This window comes from Microtus pennsylvanicus, chromosome 7, assembly GCF_037038515.1.
Source record: "Microtus pennsylvanicus isolate mMicPen1 chromosome 7, mMicPen1.hap1, whole genome shotgun sequence".
Taxonomy (NCBI): domain Eukaryota; kingdom Metazoa; phylum Chordata; class Mammalia; order Rodentia; family Cricetidae; genus Microtus; species Microtus pennsylvanicus.
The window spans coordinates 108,318,850-108,342,271 of NC_134585.1; the positions used below are offsets into that span (position 1 = coordinate 108,318,850).

The following is a 23,422-nucleotide window of genomic DNA, read 5'->3' on the forward strand; positions in this document are numbered from 1 at the left end:
TGGAGTAAGGGGAACACTCATCCGTTGTTGGTGGGAATGTAAACTTGTATAACCACTTTGGAAATCAGTGTGGTGGTTTCTCGGGAAACTGGGAATCAACCTACCTCAGGACCCAGCAATATACCCAAGAGATGCCCACTCATACAACAAAAGCATTTGTTCAACTATGTTCATAGCAGCACTATTTGTAATAGCCAGAACCTGGAAACTACCTAGGTTCCCCTCAATAGAAGAATGGATAAAGAAGGTGTGGCACATATATACTTTAGAGTTCTACTCAGCGGTAAAAAAGCAATGATATCTTGAACTTTGCATGCAAATGGATGGAAATAGAAAACACTTTACTGAGTGAGATAACCCAGACCCAAAAAGAGGAATATGGTATATACTCACTCATAAGTATATTCTAGCCATAAACAAAGGACATTGAGCCTATAATTCGTGATCCTAGAGAAGCTAAATAAGAAGGTGAACCCAAAGAAAAATATTTATGTATCCTCCTGGATATTGGAAGTTGACAAGATTGTCGGGCAAAAGTTGGGAGCAGGAGAATGGGTGTGGATTGGGGGGAAGGGGAGATGGGGAGAGAGAAGGGAGAAGGGAAGGATTGGGGATAGCTTGGGGGAATGGGATAATTGAGATGGAGGAAGGGTGGATATGGTAGCAGAGAAGAAGTTATGCTAACCAAGGGAGACATTTTAGGGTTGGCTAGAGTCTTGGCTCTAGAGGGGTTCCCAGGTGTCCAAGGGGATTTCCCCAACTAGTTCAGTGGGCACCAGAGGAGAAGGTGCCTCCACTGGCCTTATCCTATAGCTACACTGATGAATATCTTACATATCACCATAGAACTTTCATCCGGCGATTAATGGAGATAGAGACAGAGACCTACATTGGAGCACTGGACTGAGTTCCTAAGGTCCAAATGAGGAGCAAAAGGACAGAGAACATGAGCAAGGAAGTCAGGACTACAAGGGGTGCGTCCACCCACTGAGACAATGGGACTGATCTAATGGGAGCTCACCAAGGCCAGCTGGACTGGGACTGATGGAGCATGTGATCAAACTGGACTCTCTGAATGTGGCTGACAGGGCTGACTGAGAAGCCAAGGACAATGGCGCTGAGTTTTTATCCTACTGCATGGACTGGCCTTGTGGGAGACTAGTCTGTTTGGATGTTCACCTTTCTAGACCTGGAGGGAGGGGGGAGGATCTTGGACTTCCCACAGGGCAGGAAACCCTGACTGCTCTTAGGACTGGAGGGGAGGGGGAGGGGGGTTGGGGAGAGGGGGAGAGAAATGAGAGGAGGGGAGGAGGTGGAAATTTTTAATAAATAAAAAAAAATTTAACTGAGGCCAACAGAGTTTGGACTTTGTGTATAGCCGTTTCTTTCCTCCTTCTACTGTTTGTATAAAGATATATTTTCAAATTAACTGTGTTTGAAGTAAAAACTCTGATACCAAGATAGTTTTGAAGTGTGATAAACAGGAAGGCTTATAAAAGACTCTGTACAGGTTCTGAAGACATAGAATATACGAAATGGCCGAGTTGCTTAAATTACCCATGAGTTCAGTCCTGGATCCAACAGAGACATGTCAACATGGTTCATTACTCATGAGCTCAATCCTGGATTGAACAGAGACATGTCAACGTGGTTCATTATCCACGAGCTCCGTCCTGGATCGAGCAGAGACATGTCAATACGGTGCACCAGGAGAAGGCGTTCTGTGCCCCCAGCTCTACATGTGGAATCTGAGAAGGCACTTGGGTCCAGTCCTGCTCATCAGTGGTCGAAAATAGGACTTGCTGGCTGCATAGGAACTCATAGAAACCCACAACCGGGTTTCTGGTCTCATCACCACAGCAGAGCCTGAAATGGTTCTAAGTTTTGGTGTGAGTATTCCTCAGTAATGGTCTAAGATTAGTTCCAACACTGGTCTAGGAACTCAGAAGTAAATATGACTTCCTGAGTCTTCCGGGCAGGTCTGTTCTCCTTGATGCTGAAAACTGCTCTTGTCAGACAGAGTCCTGCATCTCAGCTTCTTTCCCTCAAAAGTAGGAAATGGCAGAGCTGCCAGCCTAAAAGTCTACCCAATGACACAGTAAGAGTCTTCCAGGGATCCAAAGGAAGACAAATTCACTTTTACACACAGCAACAGGCCCATTGTTTGCCATTACAAAAATGAATTCCCATCCTAGAACAGCTACCAGAGACCCTGGTAATAAGCTGTGTTAGTTATACTTTTCATTACTGAGCTAATTATCAAAACATTTTAAAGGAGGAATTTGTTATTTTTGCTTATAACTTCAGAAGTTTTAGTCCATTACAATAGGACGAACATGGAAGAGTAGGTAAACCGTACATCATAGAGAGCAGGGAGAGAGAAGGTTTGCACGAGCACTCTTATTTAATCTAGCCTCACACTCAATGGATTATGCTACTCATATTTATTTACCTGTCTGAAAATGGTTTCATTCATGTGTTCTTTACTCATCTTAAGTGCTTCTGAGTCTAACTAAACTGAAAGCCAAGGTTAACCATTGCAAGTCTACTCTTTGTCCCCTTAACACTCAAACATATTTCATTAAACCAAATCATCTGTTTCTGGCTCCCAAAAGGCTCATGTCCATCTACTAATGCAAGTATAGACTGAGAGAAACCATGGAGAAGTGCACTGTAATGCTAGCTACCACATTAAAAATTCCTCAAGTTTAACAGGATCAGCCTTTCCTTCCTGTTGCAGTGCAGGTTGATTGTGGGTGCTTATCTTCGGATGAGGACTTGTCTCCATGAGATAGGTAATTTCTTGATCAGCCTCCTAATATCCAGGAGGGAGAAGCACATTTAATGTAGAAGGATAGTGCCCTACTCTAGACAGCCAGGAGTATGTTCTTTTCTTTGTTCTTTCTGTCTTATTTTAATATAGACACTATGTATTCTTTTGATTTCTTCCCCCCTCCCCCAATCCTCCCACGTACTCCTCCTTGCTGCTTTTCAAATTTGTGGCTTCTATGGGATAAAACTGAACTCTCTGATCATGACGAACAATGAGGGCTGATGAGACGCCAAGGACAATGGCACGCAGTTTTGATCCTACGCAATCTGCTGGCTTGGTGGGAGCCTAGCCAGTTTGGATGTTCACCTTCCTAGATATGGATGGAGGGGGGAGGATCTAGGACTTACCACAGGGCAGGGAACCCTGACTGCTCTTTGGACTGGAGAGGGATGGGGAGAGGAGTGGGGGGAAGGGGAGAGGGGTGGGAGGAGGGGGAGGGAAAGGGGAGGCTGGTAGGAGGTGGAAATTTGTTTTTTTTTTCTTTATTCTTTTATCAATAAAAAAATGTTAAAAAAAATTTGTGGCTTCTTTCAGCATTAATTTTAATTGCATGCACATATGTATATGTGCATACGTATACATTTCTAAATATAACCTGCTCATCCCATACAATGCTACCTGTGCATATGTCTTCAGGACTAGCATTCAACAACCAATTGGTGAGCTCTTCCTGGAAAAGACCGCCTTCCCTGCTTTCCATTTTATTCATTTAACTATAGTTCTTTGTGTAAAGTTGAGGGGCTTCTGGGCTTTTCGCTGTCCACGTAGGCATGTGCCTTAGTGTCAACTTCATTAATCTCATGTTTGGAATGTTGTGTTTTATGGAATATTTGATCACACTGTGTACCCTGAGTTTGCAATTGCATTAATTAAATAAAATCAACCCTGAGTGAGGAGGCTAAGTTAGCAATTAGTTGACAGAAAGTAATCATAGAGAATCAGAGGGTATCTGTGAGATGATAGAGAGATGCACAGGAAGAAGTAGGGAGGGACTTTTGTGGCATGGGTTTTTTTGTTTTGGTGAAACAGAAGGGTGCTCTCTTTATGAGATGCCAGAAAAGAGAGAAGGTCAGCTAGTTGCTCCTCAACTTCTCTGAGATAGCAGGTTTTTCTCCCAGCCTTTGACTCTTGAGTCTTGTTGAAAAATAGAATAATAGAGATTTAATTAAAAGCTATATTTGGCAGCAGTGATATGGCCAGTGCCTGTATGAACAAAATTCTCCCCAGGCCATGGCCTAAGTAGTTGGCTGCTGCCAGAGGAGCAGAGCAGTAACTGTGGAGCCACAGTTGCTGGCTGAAACAGAAGTAGGTTAAAGTTCAGCCTCTGTGCCAACAAAAGAACGACAGTCGTGTTGTGAGTTTCTGGGTATAGCTTCTGACCTTACTAGGAGATAGAATTTCAGAGCAACCCCTTTGATATTCTAGCTGTTACATTCTTTCTGCCTCTTCTTCTTCAATGTCTCCTGAGCCTTAGATTTGATAGTTACTTCTGTTGGCATTGTGCTCCACAGCTCTGCACACAGACAAGTTGTGGTTTTCTGTAGTGGTCTCCCATCTGCTGTACAGAGAAGTTTCTTTGATGAGGGGTAAAGGCTCTACTTATCTGTGCACATAAGGACAATATTTACAGATTGTTGCTAGGGATTATTCTGGTTTAGCAGATTATTGGCTGTAGTTTCTCTTTCAGTAACCTTGACTTCATTAGCACTGAGTTAGGTTTCCAGTTTCAGGCATAGTCTCACTCTCGTTGAATGGGCCTTCAGTCCAATGAGAGAGCTATTTGTCACTGCCAAGGTAAGTGTGCTACTGCTGTACCCTTTTGGCTACCATATCATGCTGGTTGTTGATGTGGTTCTTTGGCATCATAGCTTTGTGGAACTGTTGGTTGCCTCCCTCCTTTGAAGGGACCATGAAAGTTATTTCACTGGGAGGGGGCCTTCAGGTCAGTTCCAGCTCAGGCTTCTCTGCATTATGTATGATGTTTTCAGTAATGGAAACTTACCTTCCATCTCTTGGAAGCAACCAAGGGCAGCAGCAATAGGTTATGTGTTTTGGGAGTCTTTGATAGCCCTGGCCAACAACTCAAGTAAGGCCTTCTGGTTTGGAGTTTTTGTTAGGTGGTTTTGGGGTCTTGGAAGGAGCACTATCAGCTGTGATGAGAAAAGTTCATTAAAATTACACACACACACACACACACACACGCAAAGAATCTGAGATAAGAAACACTCCGGAATATGTCATGACTTTCTCAAGCAATTAGAGAGTTACATATCATTAATTCAGAGCTCAGGTTATGGGCCTCTTATCACTATCAATGAGGAACAAGTTGCGATTATACTGATTGTTAATGGGAAGGGGGATGCTGCTCATCTTGAGACTTTCATTTTGTCAATGCCAAAGTTGCAGCACTGGCCTGACTGCTCAAAGGAGGTTTCAGTGGATCAGCCCTTGTGGTTCTGTGGCGATAGATGCTAAAAACAATTGTGATGACAGAAACGGAAACTAGAACCCAGAAATAGAGTCCTTCACCTTTGAGGATGCGCTATTACATTCATTTTCAGATGAATTTCTGAAATAAAATTTAGAAAAACTTTAGGAAATATTCAACATTCTTAGCCATCAGGGAAATAAAAATCAAAACTATTTTGACATTTTATCTTATACATGTCAGAATGGCTAAGATCAATAACACAAGTGACAGCTTATGCTTGACAAGGGTGTGGTATTTGGAGAGGTACTTGTTCATTTCCGGGCCACCCAGACTCCTGAAATAATCACACAGAAACTATATTAATTAAAACGCTGCTTGGCCAATAGCTTAAGTGTATTGCTAGCTAGCTCTTATATCTTTGGTTAACCCATTATTATATTTTATATTTTACCATGAAGCTTGTGGCCTATCAGCAAGGTTCCAGCTGGTAGCTTGTGTCTTTCTTCCCTGGCAGCTCCATGGCATCCCTATGACTCTACATTCTTTCTCCCAGAAATCAGTTTAGTTTCCCTGCCTAGCTCTACTCTGCCCTATCACAGGCCAAAGCATCTTCTTTTTGCATTAACCAATAAAAGCAACACATATACAGAAGGACCTCCCACACCAGTGTGGAGTAGGGGAATACTCTTCTGTTGCTGGTGGAAGTACAAACTTGTACAGCCACTAGGTTAATTAGTGTGGCAGTTACTAAAATGATGGGAATAAATCTACCTCAAGATCAAGTGATACTTCTCTTGGACATATACTCAAAGAGCAACTCCTCCTACCAAAGGACACTTGTTCACCCATGCTAATTGCTGCTCTATTCACAGTAGTTAGAAATTAGAAACAACCTGGACGTCCCTCAACAGAAGAATATATAAAGAAACTGCACATCTGTCTACACAAGAGAGTATTAATTAGCCACTCCAACAAATGACATCATGAAGTTTGCAAGTAAATGGATAAAGACAGAAAAAAATCATCCTGAGTAAGGTAACCCAGACCCAGATAGATAAATATGGTATGTACTCATTTGCATGTTATTAGTTTTAAGTAAATGATAATCAAATGTTCTAGCTAGCCTTATACCAACATAAGATACACAAACTAGAGTTATCTGAAAGGAGGAAAACTCAATAGAGGAAATACCTCCATAAGATCCAGCTGGGTGGTATTTTCTTAATTAAAGACTGATGGGGGAGGACCCAGCCCCTTGTCGGTGGTTCTATCTATGGGATGGTGGTCCTGGATTCTATAAGAAAGCAAGCTGAGCCAGGCATAGGAAGCAAGCCAGTAAGTAGCACCTCTCCAAGGCCTCTACATCAGCTCTTGCCTTCAGATTTGTTCCTTATTTTGAGTTTCTGTCCTGACCTCCTTTGATGAACAGCAATATGGAAGTATAAGGAAAGTAAACCATTTTCTCCCCAACTTGCTTTGTTCATAATGTTTTGTCACAGCAATAGTAACCCTGACTAAAACAAGTTGCTGCCAGGAGTGTGGTTGAGCTGTGGGAAGGATTGTGGACAGACTTTGGAAGTTTGGACTGGAAAAGCCATGGACTGTTAAGAGTTCAGCGTGATATTGTGTGGTAGCTTGGAGAACAAGACCGTTGAGAGCAGTGCAGAAGATGGAGGCCTGGATTGTCAAGTTTCAGATGAAAGTTTTAAAATTCTACTGGGGCCATTTGATATTTTGAATTGAGATTCTGTAGTTCTATAGTTCTGAAGAGTGAGCCATAATGAACAGGAGACTGGCAACATTGAAGAGAAAACTTGGCATTACTTGGAAAATGTATGCTGGTTAGCTGGAGCTAATAAATTAGTGGTGATTAAGAAGAGACCAGCATCACTTGGCTGAAAACTTCTGGAAAGTGGTTTTTTTTATTTAATTAAAAAACTATCTTTTTTTTCATTTTACATACAAATCCCAGTTCTCACTCCCTTCCCTCCTCCCATTCTCTTCACCTTCCCTCCCACCCCACCTCCATCCAATTCTCAGAAAAGGGTAAGGCACATTGCTTTGGGGAAGGTCCAAGGCCCTCCCTACTTTGTCTAGGCCGAACAAGGTATCCATCCAAAGAGAATGGGTTCCCAAAAAGTCAATACAAGCAATAGGGATGAATTTTGGTGCCACTGCCAGTGGTCCCACAGTCTACCCCAGCCATACAACAGTCACCCACATTTAGAGGATCTGATTTGTGCGAGGCTGGTTTCTTTCCTGTTCAGCTGGAATTGGTGAGCTCAGGTAAGCTGTTTCAGTGGGTATCACCATTATGGTCTTGACCTCTTTGCTCATATTCTCACTCCTCCCACTCTTCAGCTGGACTTTGGGAGCTCAGTCCAGTGTTCTGATGCAGGTCTCTGCCTCTGTTTCCATCAGTTGCTGGATGAAGGTTGTATGGTGACATTTAAGGCCTCTTGCCAACCCTAAAATTGCTCCCTCGATTAAGATATCTCTTTCCCTACTCCCATATCCATCCTTCTTCCATCTCAACCGTCCCATTCCCCCAAGCTCTCCCCAACCATCCCCTTCTTCCCCCTCTCTCCCACTCTTCCCTTCCCTCTACCCTCCCTCCCCCATGTTCCCAACTTTTCCCTGGTGATCTTGTCTGTTTCCAATTTCCAGGAGGATAAATAAAAGTTTTTCTTTGGGTTCACCTTAATACTTAGCTTCTCTAGGATCATGAACTATAGGTGCAATGTCCCTTATTTGTGGCTAGAATCCACTAATGAGTGGGTACATACCATATTCATATTTTTGAGTATGGGTTATCTCACTCAGGATAGTATTTTCTACTTCCAGCCATTTGCATGCCAAATTCAAGATGTCAATGTTTTTTACCGCTGAGTAGTACTTTAATGTGTAGATATGCCACACTTTCTTTATCCATTCTTCCATCGAGGTGCATCTAGGTTATTTCCAGGATCTGGCTATTAAAAATAATGCTGTTATGAACATAGTTGAACAAATGCTTTTGTAGTATGATAGGGCATCTCTTGAGTATATTCCCAAGAGTGATATTGCTGGGTCCTGAGGTAGGTTGATTCCCAGTTTCCCGAGAAACCACCACACTGATTTCCAAAGTGGTTATACAAGTTTACATTCCCACCAACAACGGATGAGTGTTCCCCTTACTCCACAACCTCTTCAGCATAGGCTCTCATTGGTGTTTTTGATTTTAGCCATTCTGACAGGTGTCAGATGGTATCTCAAAGTTGTTTTGATTTGCATTTCCCTGATTGCTAAGGAGGTTGAGCATGACCTTAAGTGTCTTTTGGCCATTTGAACTTCTTTTGTTGACAATTCTCTGTTCAGTTCAGTACCCCATTTTTTAAAACTCCCTTAAAATTTGAGAAAACGACAATGAAAATTGGAGAAAATCAATAATCTTTTAAAGAGTATCAAGAAAACCAAGGGAAAAAACAGTTGATGAAACAATTAGAACTGTCTAGACATTAAAATGGATAAAGAAAATACACACGGAAGGAATTTTAGAAATGGAAAGTCTGGGTAAGTGAATAGAATTACAAATATAAGCTTTCCCAATGGAATACAAGAGATGGAAGACAGAATTTCAGGTGTTGAAATTATGAGAGGAAATAGATTTATTGATCAAAGAAAATATTAAATATAAAAATTTCCTAAAACATCCTATAAATCTGAGCCATTATGAGAATACCATACCTGAAAATAACAGGAATAGAATAATCCCTGCTCAAAGGCCTGGAATATATATTTGACAAAATCATAAAACAACAACAAGTAACATATAAAGATGGACTTATCAAAAGTACACCTGACTTCTCAGTGGAAACCATGGAAGCCAGAAAGTTCTGAACAGATGTGCTGCAGACACTAAGAGACTACAGATGCGAGCCAAGACTACTTTACCCAGGAAAGCTTTCAATCACTATTGATGGAGAAAACAAGATATTCCATGATAAAAAAACAGATTTAAACAATATACATCCATAAACCCAGCCCGACAGAAAATACTAGAAGGAAAACCCCAACTCAAGGAAGCTAGCTGCACCCACAAAACACAGGCAACTGATAACACCCACCATTGTAACCCAAAGAAGAGAAACATAAAAACACTACTAACTTGAATTAACTGGAATTAACAACTACTGGTCATTAATATCTCTTAATGTCAAAGTACTCAATTCACATATAAAAAGATAGACTAAGAGAGTGAACACAAAAACAGGATCCATCCTTCTGCTCTATACAAGAAACACACCTCAACCTCAAAGACAGACACTATCTCAGGGTAAAGGGTTAAGAAAGGGTTTTCCAACCGAATGGACCTAAAAAACAAGCGAGTGTAGCTATCCTAATATCTAACAAAATAGATTTCAAATTAAAATCAATCGGGAGAGATGGAGAAAGAGACTTTATACTCATAACAGGAACAATCCATCAAGATGTAGTCTCAATGCTGAATGACCATCTATGTTCCTAATATAGCAGCACCCAAACATGGAAAAGAAACATTATTAAAAATTAAATCACACATTAAACCACACACTAATAGTAGGAGACTTCAAAACTCCATTCTCGCCAACGGACAAGTCAATCAGACAGAAACTTACCAGAGAAAAAAGAGAACTAACAGAAGTCATGAATCAAATGGACTTAACAGATATTTATACAACATTTCACCCAAACACAGAAGAATATATCTTATTCTCAGTACCTCATGATCACATACTCAGTTACAAAGCAAATCCCCACAGATACAGATAATTGGAGTAATCCCCTGTGTCGTATTGGATCACCAGGGATTAAAGTTAGAATTTAACAATACTACTCTCAGAAAGCCTAAAAACTCATGGAAATTAGACAGTGAACTACTAAACTACCCCTGGGTCAAGGAAAAAATAAAGACTTCCTAGAATTCAACAAAAATGAGGGTACAATGTATCCAAAACTATGGGACATTATGAAATCAGTGCTAAGAAGAAAGTGCATAGTACTAAGTGCCCACATAAAGAAAATGGAGAATTTCAGGTGACTTAACAGTACACCTGAAAGCTCTAGAATAAAAAGCAGACTCACCCAGGAGGAGTAGACGACAAGAAATAATCAAATTGAGGGCTGAAATCAACAAAATAGAAACTAAGAAAATGATACAAAGAATCAATGAAACAGAGAGCTGGTTCTTTGAGAAAATCAAGATTGACAAACCCTTATCCAAACTAATCAAAAGACAGAGAGAGAACATCCAAATCAATAATATTAAGAGCTGCAAAGGAAAAAGGTCAAGTAACATGTAAACTCAAACCTATCAGAATACACCTGAATTCTCAATGGAAACCATGAAATCCATAAGGTCCTGGATAGATGTGCTGCAGACACTAAGGGACCATGGATGCAAGCCCAGACTACTATACACAGCAAAGCTTTCAATCTACACTGATGCAGAAGACAAGATATTCCATGACAAAAACAGATTTAAACATTACATATCCATAAACCCACATAACAGAGAGTACTAGAAGGAAAACCTCAACCCAAGGAAGCTAACAATAATGCAGACATCTGATAACTCCCAACCAGCATAACCCAAAGAAGGGAAACACACAAACACTACTACTGAAAAAAAAAACAGAATTAAAAAACACTGGTCATTAATATCACTTAATATCAGTGAACTCTATAAAAAGTCACAGACTAAGAGAATGGATATGAAAACAGGATCCAGCCTTCTGCTGTTTACAAGAAACACACCTCAACATCAAAGACAGACACTACCTCAGAGCAAAAGGTTGAGAAAAGTTTTCCAATAAAATGGACATAAGAAACAAGGGGGCATGACTATCCTAATAGCTAACAAAATTGATTTCAAACTAAAATCCATCAGAAGAGATGGAGAGGACATTTTATACTAATAACAAGAACAATTCATCAAGATGAAGTCTCAATTCTGAATATCTATGCCCCAATACAGGAGCACCCTCATAGGTAAAAGAAAAATTACTAAAACTTAATTTGCACATCAAATCCACACACTAATAATAGGAGATTTCAATACTTCACTCTCACCAATGGACAGGTCAAAGAGACAGAAACTTAACAGAGAAATAAGAGAACAGATGTCATGAATCAAATGGACTTAACAGACATATACAGAACATTGCACCCCCCCCCCCAAAAAAAAAAAAGAATATACCTTCTTATCAGCACCTCCTTGAACCTTCTCTAAAATTTATCACATACTCGGTAACATAGCAAACTTCCACAGATATAAGAAAAAATAAGACCTCCTGTGTCTTATTGGATCACCAGGGATTAAAGTTAGAATTTAACAACAACAGTGCTCTCAGAAAGCCTACAAATTCATGGAAATTGAACAGTCAACTACTGAGCCACCCCTTGGTCAAGGAAGAAATAAAGAAATTAAAGTCTACCTTGAATTCAACAAAAATGAAGGTACAATGTGTCCAAACCTCTGGGACACTATGAAATCAGTGCTAAGAGGAAAGTTCATAGCACCAAGTGCCTGCATAAAGAAAATAGAGAAAGCTCACATTAGCAACTTAACAGCACACCTGAAAGCTCTACAGCAGCAACAAAAAGAGAAGCAGACTCACCCAGGAGGAGTAAAAGAAAGAAAATAATCAAATTGAGGCCTGAAATCAACAAAATAGAAACACAGAAAACAAAACAAAGAATTAATAAAACGAAGAGTTGATTGGGTTTTTTTTTTTTTTTGAGAAAATCAACAAGAGTGACAAACCCTTATCCAAACTAAGCAAAAGGCAAAGAGAGAAGATCCAAATCAATAAAATTAGAAATGAAAAGGGGGGCATAACAACAGACACTGAGGAAATTCAGAGAATCATTAGATCTTACTACAAAAGTCTGTACTCCACAAAACTGGAAAATGTAAAAGAAATGGACAATTTATTTATTTATTTATTTGAAATTTCCACCTCCTCCTATTTCCCTCCCACTCTCCCCACTCCTCCTGCATCTCCCTCTTCAGTCCTAAGAGAAGTCAGGGTACCCTGCTCTGTGGGAAGTCCCCCTCCTCCATCCAGGTCTAGGAAGGTGAGCATCCAAACAGACTAGACTTCCAAAAAGCCAGTACATGCAGTAGAATAAAATCCCAGTGCCAAGAAATAGACAATTTTTAGATAATATACCATATACCGCAATTAAATCAAGATCAGGTGAGCAATTTAAATAGACTTATAGGCCATGTGGAAATAGAAGCTGTCAACAATAACCTCCCAACCAAAAAAAAGACCAGGGCTGGGTGGTTGTAGTGCATAATTCTACCAGAATTTTCAAGAAGTGCCACTACCTAAAATCCTCAATGTGTGCCACCTAATAGAAACAGAAGGCCATTGCCAAACTGTTTTTATGAGGCTACAGTTACCCTAACACCAAAGCAGCACAAAGACTCAACCATAAAAGAGAATTACAGACCAATCTCGCTCATGAACATTGGTGCAAAAATTCTAAATAAAATACTGGCAATGCCTTAAAGTTCTTGTCAAATAGATCTTTCACTTCCTTAGTTAGAGTTACCCCAAGATACTTTATGCTATTTATGGCTATTGTAAAGGGTGATGTTTCTCTGAATTCCCTGTCTTCTTCTCTACCCTTTGTGTATAGGAGGGCTACTGATATTTTTTAGTTGATCTTGTATCCTGCCATATCACTGAAGTTATTTATCAGCTGTAGGAGTTCTTTGGTAGAGTTTTTGGTGTCACTAATGTACACTATCATATCATCTGCAAATAACAAAAGTTTGACTTCTTTCTTTCCAATTCAAATCCCCTTGATCTCCTTATGTTGTCTTATTGCTATTGCTAGAACTTCAAGAACTATGTTGAAGAGATATGGTGAGAGTGGACAGCCTTGTCTTGTTCCTGATTTTAGTGGAATTTCTTTGAGTTTCTCTCCATTTAATTTGATATTAGCTGTTGGCTTGCTATATATTGCTTTTATTATATTTAGGTATGATCCTTGTATGCCTAACCTCTCCAAAACCTTTATCATAAATGGGTGTTGAATTTTGTCAAATGCTTTTTCCACATCTAATGAAATGATCATATGGTTTTTTTTTCTTTCAGTTTATTTATGTGATGGATTACATTGATAGATTTTCGTATGTTGAACCAGCTTTGCATCTCTGGGATGAATACTTGATCATAATGGACAAATTTTTTTTTTTAAATATTTATTTACTTATTATGTATACAATATTCTTTCTGCCTGTATGCCTGAAGGCCAGAAGAGGGCACCAGCACCAGATCTCATTTCAGATGGTTGTGAGCCACCCACCATGTGGTTGCTGGGAATTGAACTCAGGACCTTTGGAAGAGCAGGCAACACTCTTAACCACTGAGCCATCTCTCCAGCCCAATGGACAAATTTTTTAATGTGTTCTTGGATTCTGTTTGCCAGGATTTTATTGAGAATTTTTGTATCGATGTTCATGAGTGAGATTGGTCTGTAATTCTCTTTCTTGGTTGGGTCTTTGTGTGGTTTTGGAATCAGGGTAACTGTAGTGAAGGCGAAGGCATAAGTCAAAAACAATCCCACACCAGTTTAGAATTATGATTAATAGAATGGTTATTTATTTAAAGGGGAAAAAACTTACAGATCACCATCCCAGACAACAGCCCTCTGCACAATCAGGAAGGGAGTCTAGTCACCAATGGAGCAGGAAGTAAGAGAGAGAGAGAAGGGAAGTGGCTGCTTTTTTAAAGGGAGAGAGACCACGCCCCAATGGGCTGGTATCTCAGCGGCTATTGGCTGGAAGAGCGGAAGGACCTCCCGCAATACCTCCCCCTTTTGTTTAAGTAAGAGAGTTCTAAACCTACTACAAAAATATATACAATAAGTACAAATATCCTATTCTAACTAGCTTAGGTCTTGTATAATAAATAGCTTGGCCAAGTCATGAGTGGAAAATAACTACATTTATATAGTCTTCAACCCCATCAAAGATCTGAGAAGGGAAATAATGTTACCTGAGTAATTAGAAAGTGCAATCAAACAACTTCCAAAACATGCAACAAGCCGGGCGATGGTGGTGCACACCTTTAATCCCAGCACTCGGGAGGCAGAGGCAGGCGGATCTCTGTGAGTTCGAGACCAGCCTGGTCTACAGAGCTAGTTCCAGGACAGGCTCCAAAGCCACAGAGAAACCCTGTCTCGAAAAACCAAAAAAAAAAAAAACATGCAACAAATCACAGAGACAACTAGCTACCTGGGCAATCACCCAAAGTCATGTTTGCAGTGTTGAAGCAACCAACTTTGGCTAAGGCCTAACATAACTGACATACCATTTTCTAAGGCAAGCAACTTTTCAAAACTATCTTACCCTGTCTTGGCAGGGTATGACAGTCCTGTTGTATCCATTGATGCATTCTCTGTATCTCTGTCAGTGGTTGAGGTATGGGCATTTCTTTGCCCAAAGGCCAGTTCTGCCAAAAAGAAAGGCTCCAGGTGGAGTGTCTTTGGTGCTCAACATTCTCTCGGGAATAGAGCGGTGTTGCCAGGAGCAATTGTGTCTCATTACCACAAAACTCTGAGTTAGATTAAAGGCCATTTTCTACAGCTCTTTGAAGAGGTTGAAGATTTTCTATCTATACTGAATATAATCTCTATGTATCTAAAGAACCTAATTAGTCTAATTATAAATGACAAACTTAGAATACTATTGATCTATATAATTCTCAATACCTATCTAACTTAAAGACTAAGACAATAAACGACTGTGAAACAAATGAGGACAATGACCTCCAAATATAAACAATGTACAAATATACATTGCAGTATGGTAAATATATATCAATACACAAACAATATATAAGTATCTTAATCAGAGGTAGAAATGTACACTGCAATATGGTAAATATATACAATATATATATCAATACAATATATGTCAATATATAAAAAATGTTTTAAACAGAGATAGAAACATGCATGCATACAATAGTCAATATAATTTAACTTTGTATCAATATACAATAATCGATACCAATATATTTGTCTAAAAACAGTAACTCACAATTACAAATCTATTATCCCATCATCCCTCTTTTTTTTTTCAAAATGATCCCTGAGCTTATAAAATTCCTCCCCCAACCCTCAACCGTATACTAATTATAATCAACCCCTAAATGATGTCCCTAAACCCAAGGGCAAACTTTACTGGGAGAGGGGATGTCGTCCTCTAGAATTACTTCCAGCTGTCATAGGGGTGACGTTCTTTCTGGGGGATCCTGTAAAAGTAAAATGATGGTTAAATTTCAAGATCAATGTCTTTTAAAATTGCAAATAGTTTCTGAGTATTTTGTGCAGGTCTGGCCAAAATGTTGTATAAGATGTGCACCATTTCAGCTAACCAATTTGGAACTGTCTTGTGCAGCTGGTACCCAAAACAAGTCTTGTAGTAGCGCTATCAGTATCATGACGTCATATCAACCAGGTAGAGTTGTTGTTATGGGGCCCCATCTTCTTCCTGGAAACTTCAAATGTCACTTCAGGAAAAACTCATTGTTCATTGCGAAAAACTTAAACATTAATCATATAGACATATATAGACATAAATATATATTCAATGAAAGGCATGATAGATATATTCAATGAAAAGTATGATAGATATGAAGAAAAGCAAAGATGTTTTCTAAACTCATATCTCTTTCTGTCCCATATCATGGCTGTTCATTGTGAAAAACTTAATCATTAATCATATAGACATATATAGACATATATATATATTCAATGAAAGGCATGATAGATATATTCAATGAAAAGTATGATAGATATGAAGAAAAGCAAAGATGTTTTCTAAACTCATATTTCTTTCTGTCCCATATCATGGCTGTTCATTGTGAAAAACTTAAACATTAATCATATAGACATATATATATATATATTCAATGAAAGGCATGATAGATATACATAATGAAAAGTATAGAATGTTGAAACCTCCTACTATTAGAGTGTGGGGTTTGATATCTGCCTTGAGTTCTAGTAATGTTTCCTTCACATAACTGGGTGCTTTTATATTAGGGGCATAAATATTCAGGATTGAGACTTCATCCTGATGGATTGTTCCTGTTATGAGTAAAACGTGTCCATCTCCATCTCTTCTGATTGATTTTAGTTTGAAGTCAATTTTGTTAGAAATTAGAATAGCCACAACTGCTTGTTTCTTAGGTATATATGATTGAAAAGCCTTTTCCCAACCCTTTACTCTGAGTAGATGTCTGTCTTTGTGGTTGAGGTGTGTTTCTTGTAAACAGCAGAATGTTGGATCCTGTTTTCATATCCAATCTCTTAGCCTGTGCCTCTTGATATGTGAATTGAATCCATTGATATTAAGTGATATTAATGACCAGTGGTTGTTAACTCCGGTTATTTTTTTTGAGGGGTGCAATGAACTTTATTGATGGTATTCAAGAGAGTAGGGCTCCCTAAACCCCTCCTGCTATTCTGGGGGTCTGGGATGGAAACCGTGAGGGAGATGCTCAGTGTCAAGGGTTGAGTTAGGACAGGGACTGCTCAGCAGCCGAGGGCCTCTCTCTTGCTGTGTCCTTGCTGGGATGGGTGGTCCAGGGTGGGCTTCTTACTCCTTGGAGGCCACGTAGGCCATGAGGTCCACCACTCTGTTGCTGTAGCCGAATTCATTGTCATTGTCATTGAGAGCAATGCCAGCTCCATCATCGAAGGTAGAAGTGTGGGAGTCACTGTTCATATCTTCAAACTTTTTGTTATTCTCATCCATTTCTTTAAGGGAGTTTTTCACATGCTGTTTAAAGGACTCTATCACTTTCATAATGTCAATTTTTTCTACTTCTTCTGGATTAGGGTGTTCAAGTCTTTATCTTGTATGTTCGCTGGGTTCTAGTGTTACCATGATGTTTTTCAGATTGTTGGAGGAATTCTTGCATTGGCGCCTGCCCATCTCTTCCTTCAAATGCTCTCCCATGGATCTTCTGGTATAGAATCAGGGCCCCTTGCTGTCCAGGGACCTCACAGACAAAAGGCCTAGCTTGGTGCCTGCAAGCTTAGTGATACGAAGGAACTCCCACCCGGTTGCACTCACTACCGGGTCCCAGCCCAAATAGAGGCTTAGCTGGGGGATCTTATGTCCCCGAAGAAAGAAGGGACAGGGCGCCTGTGCAGAAGCTGGGATGGTATAGGAAGAGAGAGGCAGTAGCCAGGGAGAAAGGCCCCTGCAGAATGACCAGAACGATAAGGGGGTTGAGGAATGTCTGTGCTCCGTTTCCGGGGCAGAACTGGGCTTCTGCCGCTGATCTGGAACACAGTCACCCCTCCGATGGATCTTCTGGTACCAATGCGGTCTTTCTTGAGTGGTCCTATGAATGCTTTCTTCTCTTCCATGGTCTGGAAATGACGGTGGCCAATCTTGGAAGTGTTATCAATGAATTTCAGGTCTATCTTCTCCAGAGCCCGCTGCTTGGTCTGCACCCGCAAGGACTTGCGGATGGTGAGCACTTGCTTCTTGGTTCCCACCACACAGCCTTTGAGCATGATGAAGTCATTGGTTACCTCACCATAATGGACAAAGCCACCCAATGGGTTGATGCTCTTGTCAGAAAGGTCATAGTCAGTAGATGCATTGTTCTTGATCAGCTTGCCATCTTCGATAAGATGGCAAGATACACTAATCTTGTAAATCTTGTTGATCTCTGTCCGATGATGGTAGCCTTTCTGCCCAGCCTGAGCCACAGAGAAGGCCACTCGGGCAGAGTGCCAAGCACCGATACAGGCAACCTTGCGCAACCCTCGTTGGGTCTTGCAGGGCAGTTTTTTTGTCGCCCCTTTGTAGCCTTTGCCTTTATCACTCCGATGACATCAATCATTTCATCCTGCCCAAACACCTGGTTCACAGGAACCTGCTGCTTCAGCCTCTCCCAGGCCCAGTTCAGCTTCTCAGCTGCAGTGCCCCCATTCACCTGGTTCTCCATCAAGTGTGCCTTCTTCTGGCAGTGGAAGCAGACACATCTGAGTGTGGGCAATTATGTGGATGACCTGGCAGTACTTCTCCGTGCTGTTGAAGCCCTTCTCCAGCTGTTTTTTGCCTATGTCATCCTGCCATTTCTTACAGTATTTGGTGAAGGCCTTCTTCATAGATTTGTGCCAGTTCTTGTAGAAACGCGTTTTACACTCATCACTGATGTGCTCAGCAAATACTGTCTTAAAGGTGCGGAGACCGCGTAGGGTTTTGACGTATCCCACGATACCCACAACTACCATCGGTGGTGTTTCCACAATGGTTACAGCCTCCACAACTTCTTTCTTGTTCACCTTGGATCCTGGTCTGTCAACCTCCCAGACAATGTGGGTCACGCCAGCCTTGTAGCCTAGAAAGGCCATGATAGGTGAACAGGCTTGGAAGGGTCATCCTTGTGGAAGCTCTTCACTTTCCCACAATGCCTGCTGCAGCGCTTCTGAGGCAAGAAGCCCAAGGACCCATGCCTGGGAGCAGAGAATTTCCTGTGAGACATCTCTCTGTCACACGCTGCTGCTGATAGAGTGATTTATGTGATTTTTAAGTGTGAAAAATGTGTGTCTCTGATTCATGCGCTATTTCTTAGGTTCTTTTCCTTCTGTTGATTTGTCTTATCCAATTTCAATGTGAGAGTTTTCATTTCATCTTATTAATTTTATTTCATTGTATTTTAACAAAATGAATGAATTAATTAGTTGATGGACAAATGAATGAATGAATGCCTAGCTATTAGGGTAAGGGTTAACAACTGTTACTTATCCTACCAAGAGAGAAAAAAATCCGTTTTCTCCAATAGATTGACACAGGGTATACCAACCACTCCAGCACAGGCCCCATGTTCACTAGTAATTGACCAATATATAATCAATTCTATTTGTGTGTGCATATGCTTTTACAAGGTAACAGTTTGATTTTTATTTTGGGGGAGGGGTGATGGTTTTCTATTTTTTTCTTGGTTTTGGAGGATTAGAATTTCTGTTTTTGAAAAAAATGTAAAGCTGGGTAGGTAGAGAGGGGGAATGATTTAGAAGGATTTGTGGGAGGGGAAAATATGATGATCAAAATGTATTTAAATTTAAAAATTATTTTGAATTATAAAGCATAATAAAAAAAGTGGTGTCCTCTACCAGAGCAGGCCTGAGGCAGCAAACTACATAGGAGCAAGAACAAGGGAGCAACTGCTGAGGGAGTAGGCCAGGCACAGAGACCTCTCCTGGTTCTGGCAAAAGGCTGGAAATCTCTGAGGGAGTAGCCCTGAGCAACAGACCTATTGGGATCAGAAACCTCCTCAGGAGTGGGTCCAGGCCAGGGATATCTACAGAAACAGGCCAGAGCCAGTGACCTCTGCCAGAACAAGCCTGAGGCAGCAAACTCCACAGGAGCAGGTACAAGGAGCACCAACCAAGGAATCAGGCCCAAATCAAAGACCTCTGCAGGACCAGAAGCATGTACAAGAAAGCCACTGTTGAGGGAACAGGCCCAGACCAGTGGCATCTGCTGGACCAGGCATGAATCAGTGACCTCTGAGGAAGCAGGTGTTAGCCAATGACATGCTCTGAAGTAGGCTCAATCTAGCAACCTCCACTGGAGCAGGCCTGAGGCTGCGACCTCTGCCATAGCAAACCCAAGTCAGCAACCTCAGCAGAAAGAGCCCCAAGAAAGCAATCCCTGTCAAAGCAGGCCTCAATGAACCCTGGTGTTGCAGAGCTACCTCCAGGAACACAGAGTTACTAGTGGGATAAATGGAATGGTGCTGTGGGAGCTCCTTCCACTCCTTTAGCCTTTAAGATACCAGCCCACTTGGACATGGTCTCATTTGCATTAAAAAGCAGCAGTAGCTGTGTGCTCCCTCTCTTGCTTCTGGCTCCACTTCTGGATACTGAACTGCAGTCCTGATTGCACCACGAGGATCCATTGGCAACTGGGAAATTGATCACCAGAGACATAGACAGCCCCAACTACAACAATGACAGGAAAATATGGGTAGACAAGGTAAGAATACATGCAACACCACAAAGAGCAACACGACATCAGTAAAACTAGTGGCCCTACAACAGCAAGACTTGAACAACCAAATACAAATAAAGCAGAAGAAAATGACCTAAAAATAACTTTAGGAGAATATTTGAGGCCCTTAATAAGGATATGAAAAAGTCCCTCAAATGGAGAAAAAGACAAACAAAAAAATGGAAAACATCAACAAACCTCTTAAAGAAAACCAAGAAAAAGCAATCAAATCTATGAAAAAATTATTAAAGACTTGAAAACTAAAATAAATACAACAAAGAAAAAACACAATCTGAGGGAATTATAGAAATGGAAAACATGAGAAAACAATCAGGAACCACTAATGCAAGCATAAACAGCAGAATACAAGAGATGGAAAAGAGAATTTCAAGCACTGAAGATACAATAGAGGAAATAGACTCATCAGTTAGAGAAAACATTGAATCTAACAAAAGCTTAGCCCAAAATATCCAGGAAATATGGAACACTATGAAAAGACCAAACCTAAGAATAATAGGTATAGAAGAAGGAGAAGAACTCTAGCTAAAAGGCACAGAAAATATATTCAACAAAGTCATAGAAGAAAAGTTTCCCAACATAAAGAAATATATGCCTATGAAGATACAAGAAGCTTACAGAACACCAAATACACTGGATCAAAAAAATCTCCTTGGCACATAATAATCAAAGCACAAAACATACAGAATAAAGAAAGAATATTATGAGCTACAAAGGAGAAAGCCAAGTAACATATAAAAACAGACCTATCAGAATTACATCTGACTTCTCAATGTAAACAATGAAATCCAGAAGGTTCTGGTCCAGTTTTATGCAGACATTAAAAGACCACATATGCCAGCCCAGACTACTATACCCAGTAAAAGTTTCAATCACTGTAGAAGGACACAGCTAGATTTAACCAATATATTTTTTTACTAAAATTTTTTTGGGGGGATGAAAAGGTTTATTTTGTTTTTCACTTCACCAAGGCACATCTCATTGAGATAAGTCAGGAAGGACAAGACAGGAATCTAAGGACAGGAACCCTTGCTATTCACAGAAGCATTACCTTTCATGGGGTAATTCACTCATAGTCAAGGAAGTCAATAAAAAAAATGGAAGAAGACTGTGTTTTATTATTCTTGTACAGACCAGGTCCACATGGGATAGTACCACCCACATTTGGAGAGACCCTTCAGCATCACTGAATAAAGAAGACAATCCTCTATAAGCATGTTCACAGATAATTTGTCTAGGCAAATCCTTAATCATGGCTTTTGTACCAGATGACTACAAGCTGTGTTAAGTTCATAATTAAAGCTAACTAGAACAGTTCTCATTACCAGCATGCCAATCTATGGTCTTTCTTGATATTTTCTATATGCTATATTTTTATTGACTTTTATTATTCTTTTCTAAATTTTTTATTAAATTTTTTTATTAAAAATTTCCGACTCCTCCCCTCCTCCCTTTTCCCTCCCCCTCCCCCGCTCCCCATGCCCCACTCCCCTCCCCCTCCCTCTCCAGTCCAAAGAGCAGTCAGGGTTCCCTGCCCTGTGGGCAGTCCAAGGTTCTTCCTCCTTCATCCAAGTCTAGGAAGGTGAGCATCCAAACCGGCTAGGCTCCCACAAAGCCAGTACATGCAGTAGGGTCAAAACTCAGTGCCATTGTCCTTGGCTTCTCAGCAGCCCTCATTGTCCACCATATTCAGAGAGTCTGGTTTTATCCCATGTATTTTCAGTCCCAGTCCAGCTGGCCTTGGTGAGCTCCCAATAGATCAGCCCCACCATCTCAGTGGGTGGGTGCCCCCCTGGTGGTCTTGACTTCCTTGCTCATGTTCTCCCTCCTTCTGTTCCTCATTTGGACCTTGGGAGCTCAATTCATTGCTCCAATGTGGGTCTCTGTCTCTATCTCCATTCATCGCCAGATGAAGGTTCTATGGTGATATGCAAGATATTCATTAGTATGGCAATAGGATCGGGCCATTTCATGCTCTCTCTCCTCAGCTGCCCAAGGACCTAGTTGGGTACTTAACCAATATCTTGCAATAAATACAGCCCTACACAAAGTACTAGGAGGAAAACTCCAACCCAGGGAAGTTGACTACATCAAGAAAAACACAGGCAATAGATGATCTCACAGCAGCAAATCCCAAAGAATGGAAAAACACACACAATAAAATTACCAACAATGAAAACTAAAATAATAGGAGCTAGCAATCATCGGTCAACAATATTCCTTAATATAAATGGAATCAACTCCAGGAACCTATAAAAGACACAGACTAACAGATTGAGTATGAAAACAGAATCCATTCTTCTGCTGCATAGAAGAAAACATACATCAACTTCAAAGAGATACATCACCTCAGAGTAAAGGTTTGGGAAAAAGTATTCCAATCAAATGAACCTAAGAAACAAGCTGGTGTAGTTATCCTAGTATCTAGCAAAATTGGCTTCAAACTAAAATCAATAAAAAGAGACAAAGAAGTACATTTCATATTAGTCACAAGAAAAATCCTTCAAGAGGAAATCTCAGTACTGAACAAGGGCACCCTCATATGTAAAAGAAACACTTCTAAAGCTTAAATCATACATTAAACCCCACAACTAATAGTTGGATACTACAACACTCCATTCTCATCATTGGACAGGTCAGTCAGATAAAAAATGAACAGAGCAATAAGGGAACTAACAGATGTTATAACTCAAATGGACTTAACAGACATCTATAGAACATTCATCCAAATATAAAATAATATACCTTCTTCTCATGGCACCTTCTCACATACTAGGTCACAAACCAAACCTCAAAAAATACAGAAAAATTAGAATAATCCCATGTACATTATCAGATCACAATGGCTTAAAATTAGAATTCAACAGCAACACTAATTCCAGAAAGTCCAAAACACATGGAAATTAAACAATGCTCACCTGAAGCATCAATGGGTCAGGGAAAAAAATAAAGAAATTAAAGACTTTCTAATATTCAATAAAAATGACCACAAACATTCCCCAATTTATGGGACACAATGAAAGCAGTGTTAAGAAGATAGTTTATAGCAATAAATGCCTACATAAAGAAGCTGGAAAAATTC

General features: G+C 40.3%; 1 pseudogene; it reads right to left on the reverse strand.

Moving 5' to 3' along the window:
- Positions 1–17,411: 17,411 nt before the first annotated feature.
- Positions 17,412–18,811, reverse strand: LOC142854045 (large ribosomal subunit protein uL3 pseudogene; annotated as a pseudogene).
- Positions 18,812–23,422: the final 4,611 nt, after the last annotated feature.